Consider the following 16370-nt stretch of genomic DNA (forward strand, 5'->3'; position numbering starts at 1 on the left):
TCCTTTTTTTTTCTGTGTAAATATCCAGTAGTGGAATTGCTGGATCAAATTCCTATTGACACCATTCCACAGATAGAGAAAGAGGGAATCCTCCCTAAATCATACAAGCCAGTATCACCCTAATACCCAAACCAGGAAAGGACATACAAAGAGAAAACTGCAGACCAATATCTCTGATGAATATAGATGCAAAAATCCTTAACAAAATACTAGCTAACTGAATCCAACAGAATATTGAAAATATAATCCATTATTATCAAGTGGATTTCATATTAGGGATGCAGGGATGGCTTAACATACTCAATAAATGTGCTACAACACATAAACAGAATTAAACATAAAAATCGCATGCTAATCTCAATAGATGCAGAAAAAGCATTTGACAAAATCCAGCATCGCTTTATGATTAAAACCCTCAGCAAAATTAGCATAGAAGGGACATATCTTAATGTAATGAAAGCCATCTATGACAAACTTAGAGCCAACATTATACTGAATGGGGAAGAGTTGAAAGTATACCCCCTCACAACTGGAACAAGACCAGGATGCCCACTCTCACCACTTCTATTCAACATTGTACTGGAAGTCCTAGCCAAAGCAATCAGACAAGAGAAAGAAAAAAAGGGCATCCAATATGATAAAGAGGAAGCCAAACTGTCACTGTTTGCTGACAGTATAATTGTATACCTAGAAAACCCCAAAGACCTCCCCAAAAAGCTTCTAGAACTGAAAATGAACTCAGCAAAGTTTCAGGATACAAAATTAAGGTACACAAATCAGTAGCTCTGCTATACACCAACAGTGACCAAGCTAAGAATCAAATCAAGAACTCAAGTCCTTTTACAATAGCTACAAAAATAAAATAAAATACTTAGGAATATACCTAACCAAGGAGTTGAAAGACCTCTATGAAGAAAACTACAAAACACTGCTGAAGGAAATAACCAACACAAACAAATGAAAACATGTCCCATGATTATGGATGGGTAGAACCAATATTGTGAAAATAATTATACTGCTAAAAGCAATCTATAAATTCAACGCAATTTCCATGAAAATACTACCATTATTCTTCACAAACTAGAAAAAAAATCCTAAAATTCATGTAGAACTAAAAAAAGAGCCTGCATAGCCAAAGCAAGGCTAAGCAAAAAGAACAAATCTGGAAGCATCACTTTATCTGACTTCAAACTATACCATAAAGCCATAGTCACCAAAACAGCATGGTGCTAGCTTAAAAACAGGCACATAGACCAATGGAACAGAATAGAGAACCCAGAAATAAACCCAAATACTTACAGCCAACTGATCTCTGGCAAAGCAAATAAGAACATAAAGTGGGGAAAGGACACCCTATTTAACAAATGGTGTTAGGATAATTGGCAAGCCACATATGGATGAATACAACTGGATCCTCATCTCTCATCTTATACAAAAATCAACTCAAGATGGATCAAGGACTTAAATCTAAGACCTGAAATCATAAAAACTCTGGAAGATAACATTGGAAAACACTTCTAGACCCTGGCTTAGGCAAAGACTTCATCACCAAGAACCCAAAAGCAAATGCAACAAAAACAAGATAAATAGATAGGACTTAAACGAAAAAGCCTCTGCACAGCAAAAGAAACAATGAACACAATAAACACAACCCACAGAGTGGGAGAAAATCTTTACAATCTATACATCCAACAAAGGACAAATATCCAGAATCTGTCTACAAGGAACTCAAACAAATTAGCAATAAAAAGCCAAACGATCCCATCAAAAAATGGGCTAGGCCATGAATAGACAATTCTCAAAAGAAGATACACAAATGGCCAATAAACATGAAAAAATCTTCAACATCACTAATGATCAGGGAAATGCAAATCAAAACCACAATGCAATACCAACTTACTCCTGCAAGAATGACCATAATCAAAACAATCAAAAAATAATAGATGTTGGTGTGGCTGTGATGAAAAGGAAACACTTTGACACTGCTAGTGGGAATGTAAACTAGTGCAACCACCATGGAAAATAGTGTGGAGATTCCTTAAAGAACAAAAAGATAGCCGGTCCCGGTGGCTCAAGCCTGTAATCCCAGCACTTTGGGAGGCCGAGGCGGGTGGATCACGAGGTCAAGAGATCGAGACCATACTGGTCAACATAGTGAAACCCCGTCTCTACCAAAAATACAAAAAAATTAGCTGGGCATGGTGGCGTGTGCCTGTAATCCCAGCTACTCAGGAGGCTAAGGCAGGAGAATTGCCTGAACCCAGGAGGCGGAGGTTGCGGTGAGCCGAGATCGCGCCATTGCACTCCAGCCTGGGTAACAAGAGTGAAACTCCGTCTCAAAAAAAAAAAAAAAAAAAAAAAAAGAACAAAAAGATAGTAGTCTGTTTAGACGTTTGAATGCATAATTAATTTAAAGATAATCAAACCTACAAATATAGTGGAGGTATGTCTTAATTCAGTTAGAAAAGGTAAACATTGAGGCCCCAGTTAGGACCTTTTCTTTAAACATTCCTAATCAAAGCAAGGAGTCAAGTTGGAATTGAAGAGTTTTAGTGTGTTTAGGGGTGATCCTATTTCAACAGATGAATGCTGGAACACAATTTTCTTTTTCTTTCTTTCTTCTTCTTCTTCTTTTTTTTTTTTTTTTTTTTTTTTTGAGACAGTCTGGCTTTGTCACCCAGGCCAGAGTATGGTGCGATCTCGGCTCACTGCAACCTCCACTTTCCGGATTCAAGCGATTCTTGTGCCTCAGTCTCCCAAGGAGCTGATATTACAGGTGTGTGCCACCACTCCCAGCTAATTTTTGTATTTTTAGTAGAGATGGGGTTTCACCATGTTGGCCTGGCTGGTCTTGAACTCCTGGCCCCAAGTGATCTGCCCCTCATGGCCTCTCAAAGTGCTGGGATTATAGGAATGAGCCACCAAGCCCTACCTCTGATTCGTTTTAGTGGTACCTCTCAGAATTCATTTCCTCTCTGAAGTTTCCCACAAGCCTCACACACCCCTCCACCAACTCCTTGGTCCCATTTCTGCTGTTATCATCCCTCCTCACAGTTTAACTATTGTTTACTTCTCTGTGTTTTTCCATTTGCCTGTGTGTACCTTGAAAGCAGAGTCTATTTCATTTAATTGTGTATCCCCAGTTCCAACTCAGCACGGGCCCTGATTCATAGAAAATATTCAATATTTTTGTTGAGTAAATAAATGACATTTATTATGTAAAGCTAGTAATTTGTTTCATGGGTGTATGTCTTTCTTTCCCACTGTCCTGTGTTTCTTGAAGACAGGAACACTCTTTTCCCACTAGAGCTTAGTACACTTTAAACCTAGAGTAGACACTGAATAAATATTTGTTGCATTAAATTCAATTGAGTTTAACTGAATTATGTAGTACTCATTAATCAAAAATAGAAAGCTCTATTTTCTTGTAGGGCCACACACATTTTACTTCTGAAGATTCTTGGCAAAGGATGTGTAAATACTCATAAAACATCACAATTTGGGACATTTAGAAGACTTCTTCTTCAAAACAAAGAAAAGTCAACATCAGGTACGTTAGCTAGAAAAAGGCCTGGATTGCAGTATGGGACATTTAGGCCAGCAATGGGTAAAAGTAACCTCAAACATTTAATCTACAATAAAAAAATAACTTAATGAAGTAGCGCTCTCCCATGCCATATAATCCCACTATAAAGGCTGTATTTTCCAGGGAGTGAAAGATGTTCTTTATTCCTGGCCATTATTTGTGTAACATTATGTAAAATGATGACTCAGGCTGTGGCTGTTTTAGCGAACATTCTGGCTCTTAATGATGAGCAAATGCCACGTGACTCAGCCCATGAGTCTGGTTAGAGCCTGCTTTCTGAAATTCTTCAGAAGCAATTGATGAAATAATACTGATGATGCAACTCTGTCTCTACTGTCATTTGCTTTTTCAAAGGGTTGAAGAGAGGAAAACAATTGGTTCTTGTTCAGACTTAGCCTGAAAACTGGTAACTAAAGGGGCCTAGTGGAACTCTCGGGGTGTAATTTTTTTTTTTTTTTTTGCGATGTCGTCTTGCTCTGTCACCCAGGCTACAGTGCAATGGCGAGATCTTGTCTTACTGCAGCCTCCATCTCCCAGGTTCCAGCGATTTTCTTAACTCAGCCTCCTTGGTAGTTGGGATTACAGACATACACCACCATGCCTGGCTAATTTTTGTATTTTTAGTAGAGATGGAGTTTCATCATGTTGACCAGACTGGTCTTGAACTCCCGGCCTCAAAATTCTACCTACCTCAGCCTCCCAAAGTGCAAGGATTACAGGCATGAGCCACTGTGCCTGGCCTCTTGGAGTATAATTCTGAGTACCATTTTGTTTCATTTTCCATAATCTGATTCCGAGATTGTTTCTAAAGTTGATAACTGGGGTCTTGGGTTAAATTTGGTAATTCTCCAGACACGCTGGACACCAGCAGAGTGAGGCAAGCCATGTTGAAAGCATTGTACCAATATGCCCAGCATAGGGGCTGCTGTGGAAGCCCTGGTTCGTTAGTGTTTGTCATTTAAGGACTCTCCCACTTCATCATCTTGTTTCTCACTGTCTTTGAATAAGAATATGGTTGGGCACAGTGGCTCACACCTGTAATCCCAGTACTTTGGGAAGCTGAGGCAGGCAGATCACCTGAGTTTGGGAGTTCGAGACCAGCCTGATCAACATGAGGACACCAGCCGGATCAACATGAGGAAACCCCGTCTCTATTAAAAATACAAAATTAGCTGGGTGTGGTGGTACATGCCTGTAATCCCAGCTACAGGGAGGCTGAGGTAGAAGAATCGCTTGAACCCAGGAGGTGGAGGTTGCAGTGAGTCAAGATCGTGCCATTGCATTCCAGCCTAGGCAACAAGAGCAAAACTGCATCTTAAAAAAAGAAAAAGAAAAAAGAAAAAAAAAGAATATCAGTCCCAGAGAGTAAGCTGTTCTTTGAACAGAGGTAACATGCTGACAATCATCTTGAAATCGACCAAGATCATGTACAACTTTCCAGCAGGGAAAACACCCATGATGTCTGGTAGGCCACATTGAGTGTGCTCCAAGTAGAACCCCCAAGTAGAACCTAGGGTGCACTTAGAGAACTGAGATACAAATGTTGGTATCAGAGAACTATTAGGAAGAAAGAAACACCTGGGAAGGTAGTCTGAAACATATTCCAGGGAGCCTGCTGATCAGGCTTCAATTTGAATATTTGCTACTAGGACAGCTAAGAACTGCATCACAGCTCCACCCAGACCCATACCTAGGCTTCAAGAAGACATTATAGGCTGCGCACGGTGGCTCATGCCTGTAATCTCAGCACTTTGGGAGGCTGAGGAGGATAGGATCACTTGAGGCCAGGAGTTCAAGACCAGACTGACCAATATGGAGAAACCCCATTTTAACTAAAATACAAAAAAAAAAAAAAGAAAAAATAGCCAGGCTTGGTGGTGCACGTCTATAATCCCAGCTACTCAGGAGGCTGAGACATGAGAATTGCTTGAACCCAGGAGGCAGAGGTTGTAGTGAGCCAAGATCACACCACTGCACCTCCTACCTGGGTGACAGAAGTTCGACGAAGGAAGGAAGGAAGGAAGGGAGGAAGGAGGGAAGGAATCTGAAATCAAATATTGTAGTTAGATATATCTGCCTATTTTATGTTTGTAACAATTTAACTTTAATTATATACAAAAACTATACACTTTTGTCCCTCCCACATACATTCATACTTTGTGTTCTTGTAGCCAGCGTTTGCTTCTTTTTATATTGTGTATCATTAACAGATATTTGTGATTATATTTATTCCTTTTTTTTTTTTTTTTTTTTTTTGAGAGAATCTTGTTCTATCACCCAGGCTGGAGTATCGTGTGACAAGATCTTGACTCATTGCAACCTTTGCCTCCCAGGTTCAAGTGATTCTTGTGCCCCAGCCACTTGAGTAGCTGGGATTACAGACATGTGCCACCATACCTGGCTAATTTTGTTGTTCTTTAATGGTGATTTGTGAGATTTTGGTGCACCCATCACCCAAGCAGTATACACTGAACCATACTTGTAGTCTTTTATCCCTTGCCCCTCCTCTTCTGTCCCCTCTCTAGTCCCCAAAGTCTATTGTATCATTCTTATACCTTTGCTTCCTTATAGCTTAGCTCCCACATATCAGTGAGAACATGCAATGTTTGGTTTTCCATTCCTGAGTTACTTCACTTAGAATAATGGTCTCCAGTCTCATTCGGGTCACTGCAAATGCTGTTAATTCATTCATTTTTATGGCTCAGTAGTATATATATTCCATCATATATATATATACACACACATATATATATATACACATATATATATACACATATATATATATTTATACATATATACCAAAATTTATCTACTCATTGATTGATAGGAATTTGGGTTGATTCCACCATTTTACAATTGTGAATTGTGCTGCTATAAACCTGTGTGTACAAGTATCTTTTTCATATAATGACTTCTTTTCCTCTGGGTAGATGCCTGGTAGTGGGATTGCTGGATCAAATCATAGTTCTACTTTTAGTTCATTAAGGAATCTCCACACTGTTTTCCATAGTGGTCATACTAGTTTACATTCCCACCAGCAGTGTAGAAATGTTCCCTAATCACCGCATCCACACCAACATTTATTGCTTTTTGATATTTTGATTATGGCCATTCTTGCGGGAGTAAGGTAGTATTGCATTTCTGCTTAGTCTTGCTTTGGCTACTAGGGCTTTTTTTTTTTTTTTTTTCTGGTTACATATGAATTTCAGAATTGTTTTTCTAATTCTGTGAAGAATGATGGTGATATCTCCCTCATCATTAGTGACGTTGAACATTTTTTCATATGTTTGTTGACCATTCGTATATCTTCTTTTGAGAATTGTCTATTAATGTCCTTAGCCCACTTTCTGATGGGATTTTTTTTTCTTGCTGATTTGTTTGAGTTCCTGGTAGATTCTGGATATTAGTCCTTTGTCAGATGTATAGATTGTGAAGATTTTCTCCCACTCTGTGGGTTGTCTGTTTACTCTGCTGACTCTTCCTTTTGCTGTGCAAGAGCTCTTTAGTTTAATTAAGTCCCAACTATTTATCTTTGTTTTTATTACATTTGATTTTGGGTTCTTGGTCATGAAATCCTTGCCTAAGCCAATGTCTAGAAGGGTTTTTCCAATGTTATCTTCTAGAATGTTTGTAGTTTCAGGTCTTAGGTTTAAGTCCTTAATCCATCTCAAGTTGATTTTTGTATAAGGTGAGAGATGAGGATCCAGTTTCATTCTCCTACATGTGGCTTGCCAAGTATCCAAGCACCATTGGTTGAAAAGGGTGTCCTTTTCCCACTTGATGTTTGTGTTTGCTTTGTCAAAGATTGGTTGGCTGTAAGTAATTGGGTTTATTTCTGGGTTCTCTATTCTGTTCCGTTGGTCTATGTGCCTATTTTTATACCAGTACCACACTGTTTTGGTGACTATGGCCTTATAGTTTGAAATCAGGTAGTATGATGCCTCCAGATTTGTTTTTATTGCTTAGTCTTGCTTTGGCTATGTGGGCTCTTTTTTGGTTCCATATGAATCTCAGAATTGATTTTCTAATTCTGTGAAGAATGGTGGTGGTATTTTGATGTGGATTTCATTGAATTTGTAGATTGCTTTGGCAGTATGGCCATTTTCACAATATTGATTCTACTCATACATGAGCATGGAATGTACTTCCATTTGTTTGTGTTGTCTATGATTTCTTTCATCAGTGTTTTGTAGTTTTCCTTGTAGAGGTCTTTTGACTTCTTGGTTAGGTATATTTCTAAGTATTTTATATTTTATTTTTTTCAGCTATTATAAAAGGGTTGAGTTCTTGATTTGATTCTCCATTTGGTCACTACTGTTGTATAGAAGAGCTACTGATTGGTGTACATTAATCTTGTATCCAGAAACTTCGTTGAATTTTTTAATTCATTCTAGAAGCTTTCTGGAGGAGCCTTTAGGATTTTCAAGGTAAACAATTATATTGTCAGCAAACAGTGACAGTTTGACTTCCTCTTTACTGATTTGGATGCCTTTTATCTCTTTCTCTCATCTGATTGCTCTGGCTAGGACTTCCAGTACTGTGTTAAAGAGGAGTGGTGAGAGTGGGCATCCTTGTCTTGTTCCAGTTCTCAGAAAGAATGCTTTCAACTTTTACCCATTTGGTATTATGTTGGTTGTGGGTTTGTCATAGATGGCTTTTATTTCATTAAGGAATGTCCCTTGTATGCCGATTTTGCTGGGAGTTTTAATCATAAAGGGATGGTGGATTTTGTTGAATCCTTTTTCTGCATCTATTAAGATGATCATGTGACTTTTTGTCTTTAATTCTGTTTATGTGATGTATCACATTTATTGACTTGTGTATGTTAAATCCTTGTGTATGTTAAATCCCTGGTATGAAACCTACTTGATCATGGTGGATTATATTTTTGATATGTTGTTGGATTCAGTTACGTAGTATTTTGTTAAGGATTTCAGCATCTGTGTTCATCCTCTTTGGTTTTGCCCTTTCCTGATTTTGGTATTAGGGTGATACTGGCTTCATAAAATGTATTAGGGTGCATTCCTTCTTTCTTTATCTGTGGAATAGTGTCAAAATGATTGATACCAATTTTTCTTTGACTGTCTGGTAGAATTCTGCTGTGAATCCAACTGGTCCTGGGCTTTCTTTGGTTGGTAATTTTTAAATTGCCATTTCAATATCACTGCTTGTTATCGGCTGTTCAGGGTATCCAGTTCTTCCTGATTTAAGCTAGGAGGGTTGTATTTTTCCAGGAATTTATCCATCCCTTCTAGATTTTCTAGTTTATGTGTGTAAAGGTGTTCATAGCAGCCTTGAATGATCTTTTGTATTTCAGTGGTGTCAGTTGTAATATCATCTGTTTCATTTCTTAGTGAAGTTATTTGGATTTTCTCTCTTTTTTTCTTGGTTAATCTTTCTAATAGTTTAGTAATCTTATTTATCTTTTCAAATAACCAGTTTTTGTTTCATTTCTCTTTTGTATTTTTTTTTTTTCAATTTCACTTAGTTCTGCTCTGATCTTGATATCTCCTCTTTTCTGCTGGGTTTCAGTTTGGTTTAGTTTTGTTTCTCTAGTTCCTTGAGATGTGACCTTAGATTGTCTGTTTGTGCTCTTTCAGACTTTTTGATGTAGGCATTTAGGGCTACAAAATTTCCTTTTAACACCACCTTTGCTGTATTCTAGAGGTTTTGGGAGGGTGCATCATTATGGTTGTACAGCCTGAAGAATTTTTAAATTTCCATCTTGATTTCATTTTTGACCCAATGCTCATTCAGGAGCAGGTTATTTAATTTCCATGTATTTGCATGGTTTTGAAGGTTCCTTTAGGAGTTGATTTCCAGTTTTATTCCACTGAAGTCCAATAGTGCTTATATAATTTCAATTTTCTTAAATTTATTGATGTTTGTTTTATGGCCTATCATATGGTCTATCTCGGAGAAGGTTCCATGCATTATTGAATATAATGTGTATTTTGCAGTTATTGGATGAAATGTTCTGTATATATCTGTTAAGTCCATTTGTTCCAAAGTATAATTTAAATCCACTGTTTCTTTGTTGACTTTCTGTCTTGATGTCTTATCTAGTGCTGTCAGTGGTGTATTGAAATCTCCCACTATTATTGTGTTGCTGTCTATCTCATTTTTTCAGTCTATTAGTAATTGTTTTATAAATCTGGGAGCTCCAGTGTTAGGTGCATGTATGTTTAGGATTGTGATATTTTCCTGTTGGACAAGGCCTTTTACCATTATATAATGTCCCTGTTTGTTTCTTTTAACTTCTGTTGCTTTAAAGTTTGTTTTGTCTGATATAAGAATACCTATCCCTGCTCACTTTTGTGTCCAGAAATGCCTTTTTCTACCCCTTTACTTTAAGTTTATATGAGTCCTTATATGTTAGGTGAGTCTCCTGAAGGCAGCAGATAGTTGGTTGGTGAGTTTTTATCCATTCTGCAGTTCCATATCTTTTAAGTGGAGCACTTAGGCCATTTACTTTCAATGTTCATATTGAAATGTGAGGTACCATTGCATTCACCATGCTATTTATTGCCTGTGTGCTTTGTTTTTTTGTTTTTGTTGTTGTTTTTGCTTTTAACCTATATTTTTGTTTTATAGGTCCTGTGTGGTTTATGCTTTAAAGAGGTTCTGTTTTGATGTGTTTCCAGGATTTGTTTCAAGATTTAGAGTTTCATTTTTTAGCAGTTCTTATAGTGGTGGCTTGGTAGTGGCAAATTCTGTTAACATGTGTTTGTCTGAAAAAGACTGTATCTTTCCTTCATATATGATACTTAGTTTTGCTGGATACAAAATTCTTGACTGATAATTGTTTTGTTTGAGGAGGCTGAAGATAGGGCCCCAAATCCCTTCTAGCTTGTAAAGTTTCTGCTGAGAAATCTGCTGTTAATTTGATAGGTTTTTCTTTACAGTTTACCTGGTGCTTCTGTCTCACAGCTCTTAAGATTATTTCCTTTGTCTTCACTTTGGATAATCTGATGATAATGTGTCTAGGTTATGATCTTTTTGTGATGAATTTCCCAGGTGTTCTTTATACTTCTTGTATTTGGATGTCTAGGTCTCTAGCAAGGCTGGGGAAGTTTTCCTTCATTATTCCCCTCAAATGTTTTCCAAGCTTTTAGAATTGTCTTCTTCAGGAACACCAATTATTCTTAGGTTTGGTCATTTAACATAAACTCAGACATCTTGGAAGCTTTGTTCATATTTTCTTACTCTTTTTTTCTTTGTCTTTGTTGGATGTTGTCTTTGAGCTCTGAATTTCTTTCTTCTGCTTGTTCAGTTCTATTGCTGAGATGTTCCAGAGCATTTTGCATTTCTATAATTGTGTCAAATATTTCCTGAATTTTTGATTGTTTTTTCTTTAGATATTTATTTCCTTGAATATTTCTCACATCATTTCTTGTATTTTTTTTTTTTTTATTTCCTTGCATTGAGCTTTGCCTTTCTCTAGTGCCTCCCGGATTAGCTTAATACTAAACTCCTGAATTCTTTTCAGGTAAATCAGGGATTTCTTCTTGGTTTGGATCCAGTTCTGGTGAACTAGTGTGATTTTGGGGGGTGTTAAAGAGCCTTGTTTTGTCATATTTCCAGGGTTGGTTTTCTGGTTCATTCTCAATTGCATAGGTTCTGTTAGAGGGAAGGTTTTGGGCTGAAGGCTATTGTTTAGATTCTTCTGTCCCATGGGGTGTTCCCTTGATGTAGTACTCTCCCACTTTTCCTATGGATGTGGCTTCCTATGAGCTGAACTGCAGTGATTATTGTTTCTCTTCTGGGTCTAGAAACCCAGTGAGTCTACCTGACTCTGGGCTGGTACTGGAGGTTGTCTGCACAGAGTCCTGTGATATGAACTGTCTACAAGTCTCTCAGCTGTGGATGCCGGCACATGTTCTGGTGGAGGTGGCGAGGTGGTACAATGGGCTTCATGAGGGTTCTTAGCTTTGGTGGTTTAATGTTCTATTTTGTGCCAGATGGCCTCCTACTGGGAGGTGGTGCTTTCCAGAGAGCATCAGCTGTGGTAGTATGGAGAAGGAGTATGTGATGTTATGGACGGGGCCTTAGAACTCCCAAGATTATATGCCCTTTGTCTTCTGCTACCAGGATGGGTAGATAAGGACCATCAGCTGAGGGCAGGGCTAGGCGTGTCTGAACTCAGACTCTCCTTGGCAGGTAGTACTGCGGCTGCTGTGGCAGATGGGGGTGAGATTCCATGTCCCTGGAGGTGTATACCTAGGAAGATTATGGCTGCCTCTGCTGAATCATGCAGGTTGGAGGAAAGCCAGCCGTCACAGGCCTCGCCTGACTCCCATGCAAATTGAAGGCCTAGTCTCACTCCATTGTGCCCACCCCACAACAGACCTAAGTCTGTTTCCAGGCGAAGGGCGGAGGGCGAGATGGGCTTGAAAACTTGCCTCAGGCTACCCACCTCCCAGCTGTGAAAGGAAAGGGGTTGGTTCTTCCCCCGCCTGGAGTCTGCACACTGGATTTGCACCCTCCCTCAAGTTCTGGCCAGGAGGCTTCTTGCCCCACTCAAATTGTTGCACAGTTCAGCTAGAGATTTCCCTCTCCCTGTGTAGTTTTACCCCCACAACCCCACTCCTCTGGCTGCCCTGCTGATGCATTCCCATGGTGCCAGTCAGAAATGGCCTGCCTGGGGACCCAGTGAGCTCGCAGGGCCTTTCTGCCACTTCCACTACCCCTGTATTTTGCTTGGCTCTCTAAATTGAATCAGCTCCAGGTAAAGTTGGAAACTGACCTTCAGTTTCTCCAGTGGGGGTGTGTGTTTGGGAGAGGAGGCTCTCCCTTTCCCACTTCCACAGTTGGGGCACTCACAATATTTGGGGTGTCTCCTGGGTCCTTCAGAAGCAGTCTGCTTCTTTCAGAGGGTCTGTGGGTCCTCTAGGAATTGTTGGTTTGTTCTTGCAGTCAATCTGGAGCTAAAATTCACAGTGCAAGCCTCTGGATACTGCTCTGCCTCTAGTCTTGCCTCCCATCTGCCATGACTATCCTATTGCCCCCTAAACACCAAATTCTAAAATACAAGAATATTGAAGTTGGTAAATGTGGCTGAGCATAGTGGCTCATGTCTGTAATCCCAGAACTTTGAGATGCCGAGGCAGGCAGATCACCTAAGGTCAGAAGGTCGAGACCAGCCTGGCCAACATGGTGAAACCCCATATCTACTAAAAATACAAAAATTAGCTGGGCATGGTGGCTCATGCCTGTAGTCCCAGCTACTCAGGAGGCTGAGGCATGACAATCACTTGAGTCCTGAAGGCAGAATTTGCGGTGAGTGAGATTGTGCCACTGCACTCCAGCCTGGGCAATAGAGCTAGACTCTGTTTAAAAAAAAAAAAAAAAAAAAAAAAGAAGTTGTGAACTCATAATTGGATGATAGTAAACTTTTATTCTTCAATAATAGTTCTTTGATGGTATCATTTCTACCAGACACTGACAATCAGAGAATAAAGAAGGTAGATCACACTGAGACACATAAGGATCTGATTTATGAAGGTCCACAAGGCACTAGATGCTGCAAAATCTAGCATTTCAAGCAGCAGCATTGAAATAGTGAAGGCACAGATATTTTATACTGTGCCTGGGGCCTTTTACCCTCACTATGCCATTGTTGCCCAACAAATAATGCACCAACTTCCTTTATGTGAGGTTCTGGAATTAGGTGGCTATTTATAGGGAAGCTAAATTCAGAGATGGCCCCATGCCACTGTGGAGGGCTGAGCAACTGGGCAAGTTGGTACTGATCCTTGTTTTATTTAGCTTTCTTGCTGACTCATATTCTATGTGACAAATTGTATACTCTTCTACTTGTGTGTGCCTCTGGGGCATGTTCAATTATAAATCATTATTTAGGGATAATGCTTCAAAAGTTCTACTGGGATTAGATATAAGGTCTTAAATTTAGGAAATTATATTTACCAACTTCTTTTTTTTTTTTTGAGACGGAGTTTCGCTCTTGTTACCCAGGCTGGAGTGCAATGGCACGATCTCGGCTCACCACAACCTCTGCCTCCTGGGTTCAAGCAATTCTCCTGCCTCAGCCTCCTGAGTAGCTGGGATTACAGGCAAGCGCCACCATGCCCAGCTAATTTTTTTTTTTTGTATTTTTAGTAGAGATGGGGTTTCACCATGTTGACCAGGATGGTCTCTATCTCTCGACCTCGTGATCCACCCGCCTCGGCCTCCCAAAGTGCTGGGATTACAGGCTTGAGCCACTGCGCCCGGCCTTTTTTTTTTTTTTTTTTTCTTTTTTCTTTTTGAGACCGAGCCTTACTCTATTGCTCAGGCTGGAACGCAGTGGCACTATCTAAGCTCACTGCAACCTCTGCCTCCCATGTTCAAGCAATTTCTCCTGCCTCAACCTCCCAAGTACCTGAGATTACAGGTGACCACCACCACGCTCAGCCAATTTTTGTATTTTAGTAAAGATGGGGGTTTCACCATGTTGGTCAGACTAATCCCGAACTCCTGACCTCAGATGATCCACCTTCCTTGGCCTCCCAAAGTACTGGGATTACAGATGTGAGCCACCGAGCCCAGCTGCATATTCATATTTGCAATCACTCATCAAATCCAATACTTGTTTTATATGTAAGAGAAGGGAAGCAATTTACACAAAATCACATAGCTTAGGACACATTTCTTGGTTGTCTACCAAGTGATCATTCCCTTTTCCTCCTTTATTTCTTTGTTTTTTTTTGTTTGTTTGTTTGTTTGTTTGTTTTTTTGAGATGGAGTTTCGCTCTTGTTACCCAGGCTGGAGTGCAATGGTGCGATCTCAGCTCACCGCAACCTCCGCCTCCTGGGTTCAAGCAATTCTCCTGCCTCAGCCTCCTGAGTAGCTGGGACTACAGGCATGTGCCACCATGCCCAGCTAATTTTTGTATTTTTAGTAGAGACGGGGTTTCACCATGTTGACCAGGATGGTCTCGATCTCTTGACCTCGTGATCCACCCGTCTCGGCCTCCCAAAGTGCTGGGATTATAGGCGTGAGCCACCGCGCCTGGCCCCTCTTCCTCCTTTCTAAGTATACCCAGGCTTTTTTTTTTTTTAGCACGTAAGCCATCCATGGAAGCCAGTGCGCTTTGGAGGAAGCTGAGCAACACCCAATTCAACTTCCAGGGTGTCTCCTGGAGGACATATTCCGTTATTTAGGAAACAGTAATTGGTTCAGACTCACACTAATTCGATTAGGGTAAATGTTAGAATTCTTACTTGGAATGCTGACATTCAAACACACTCTCTTTGTAAATGACCTGGGATGGTTTCAAAGCCTGGAACAGTTGCAGCCATGTTGCATCCACAAGGGAAGCCGTGTGTAGGGTGAAATTCACAGGGGAAAGCAGATGAGACAGACAGGCCGTGATGATGTCATTGAGCTGTGGAATAAAGCCAACCTTGAGTTAGACCGTATTTTTGGACCTGCCTGTTAGTTATGTGATTGATAATTTGCCTTCCTTATTTAAACCAGTTAATTTAGATTTTCCATTATTTGCAATTGAATATGTCCTAACGGATATATTAAGGTGTTCAAAGCCAAAAAGTAAAAATATTCAGCTGTGTTTTAGTTTTATAATCAGTAAAATTAATGGATTGAAATATAGCAGTGATTTTAAAATCTAGTTTTAGCAGCAAAATGCATGTTTCTAGCAGTCTTACATAGAATATGCAATGAATAAAATGTATTTTTAAAAATCATTAAGTATGCTCCTCATTAATTTTCATAATTAGTGACAAATATTTCATTGTCTATAGATCACATGAAAACCTTTGTTTCTTTGGAGCACAATTTGAAAGCAACTAGTGCAGATAATAAAACATATATTATGCATAGTAAGAAGGAGATATGCATAATATACAGATATAAATATATATATATGAATGTATATAAAATAGCTAACATTTATTGCTTATTATGTACCAGGGATCTTGCTGAGTACTTTTTTATGCATGGTTTTGTTTTAAATTCACAACTTCATGAAGCAAGTACTTATATTTATAGAGGGGAATAAAAATACTTACCTTATGGGGGTCCTTGGGAAATTAAAATAAGATCCTAGACTTCAGACAAGTAACTGAGAAGGGCAAGCATCCTCTTCTGTTGAATTAAACAGAGGAAGAAGCGAATCTAAAAACCTTGCTTATCCATGGACTTTCTAATTGCAACTCAATAAATCATAACTGATACAGATTCCTTCTCAACTCGTTCCAATATCACCCCCAGTAGAAATAAGAATTGGCTTTGTGTCCTCCTTTAATCTGTGATATTAATGTCAGTTCTTTTGGTGATAGAAAATAATGCCATTAGCAGCTTTACTTAAAGAGAGGAAATAATAGCATACTCATATATTCCATAGAATCCTTATGCCTAAGGCTTAATAATCAGGTTCATTTAAAGATGAAGGGCTGGGCACAGTGGCTCATGCCTGTAACCCCAACTTTTTGGGAGGCCAAGGGCAGAGGATTGATTGAGGCCAGGAGTTCAAGATCAGCCTGGGCAGCATAGAGAGCCTGCCCTCCCCATCTCTGCAAAAAATTAAAAAAATTAGCCAGGCATGGGGATGCAGGGCTGTAGTCTAGCTATTGGAGGGCTAACAGGGGAGGATGGCTTAAGCCCAGGAGTTTGAGGCTGCAGTGAACTATGATTGTGCCACTGCATTCCAGGCTGGGCAACAAAGTGAGATCTTGTCTCAAAAATAAAATAAAATAAAGATGAGTCACAGAGAGGTTTCATGGCCTCCTAAGGTCACAAAGCTTGTTAGAGTTCAGAGTTGAG

The 16370-nt window shown here is 39.5% G+C and overlaps 1 long non-coding RNA gene across 3 annotated transcripts in view; it reads right to left on the minus strand.

The window, feature by feature from the left end:
• Positions 1–16370, minus strand: part of LOC141584878 (uncharacterized) — a 65163-nt gene that overhangs the window by 7814 nt on the left and 40979 nt on the right. For all 3 annotated transcript variants that reach the window (XR_012518148.1, XR_012518147.1, XR_012518149.1), the window contains 2 exons: positions 15617–15692; positions 14810–14973 (listed from right to left, as the gene is read on the minus strand). This is a non-coding gene — a long non-coding RNA (uncharacterized LOC141584878). The remainder of the gene's footprint in view (positions 1–14809; positions 14974–15616; positions 15693–16370) is intronic.

The sequence above is a fragment of the Saimiri boliviensis genome, chromosome 6, assembly GCF_048565385.1.
Source record: "Saimiri boliviensis isolate mSaiBol1 chromosome 6, mSaiBol1.pri, whole genome shotgun sequence".
Lineage (NCBI taxonomy): Eukaryota > Metazoa > Chordata > Mammalia > Primates > Cebidae > Saimiri > Saimiri boliviensis.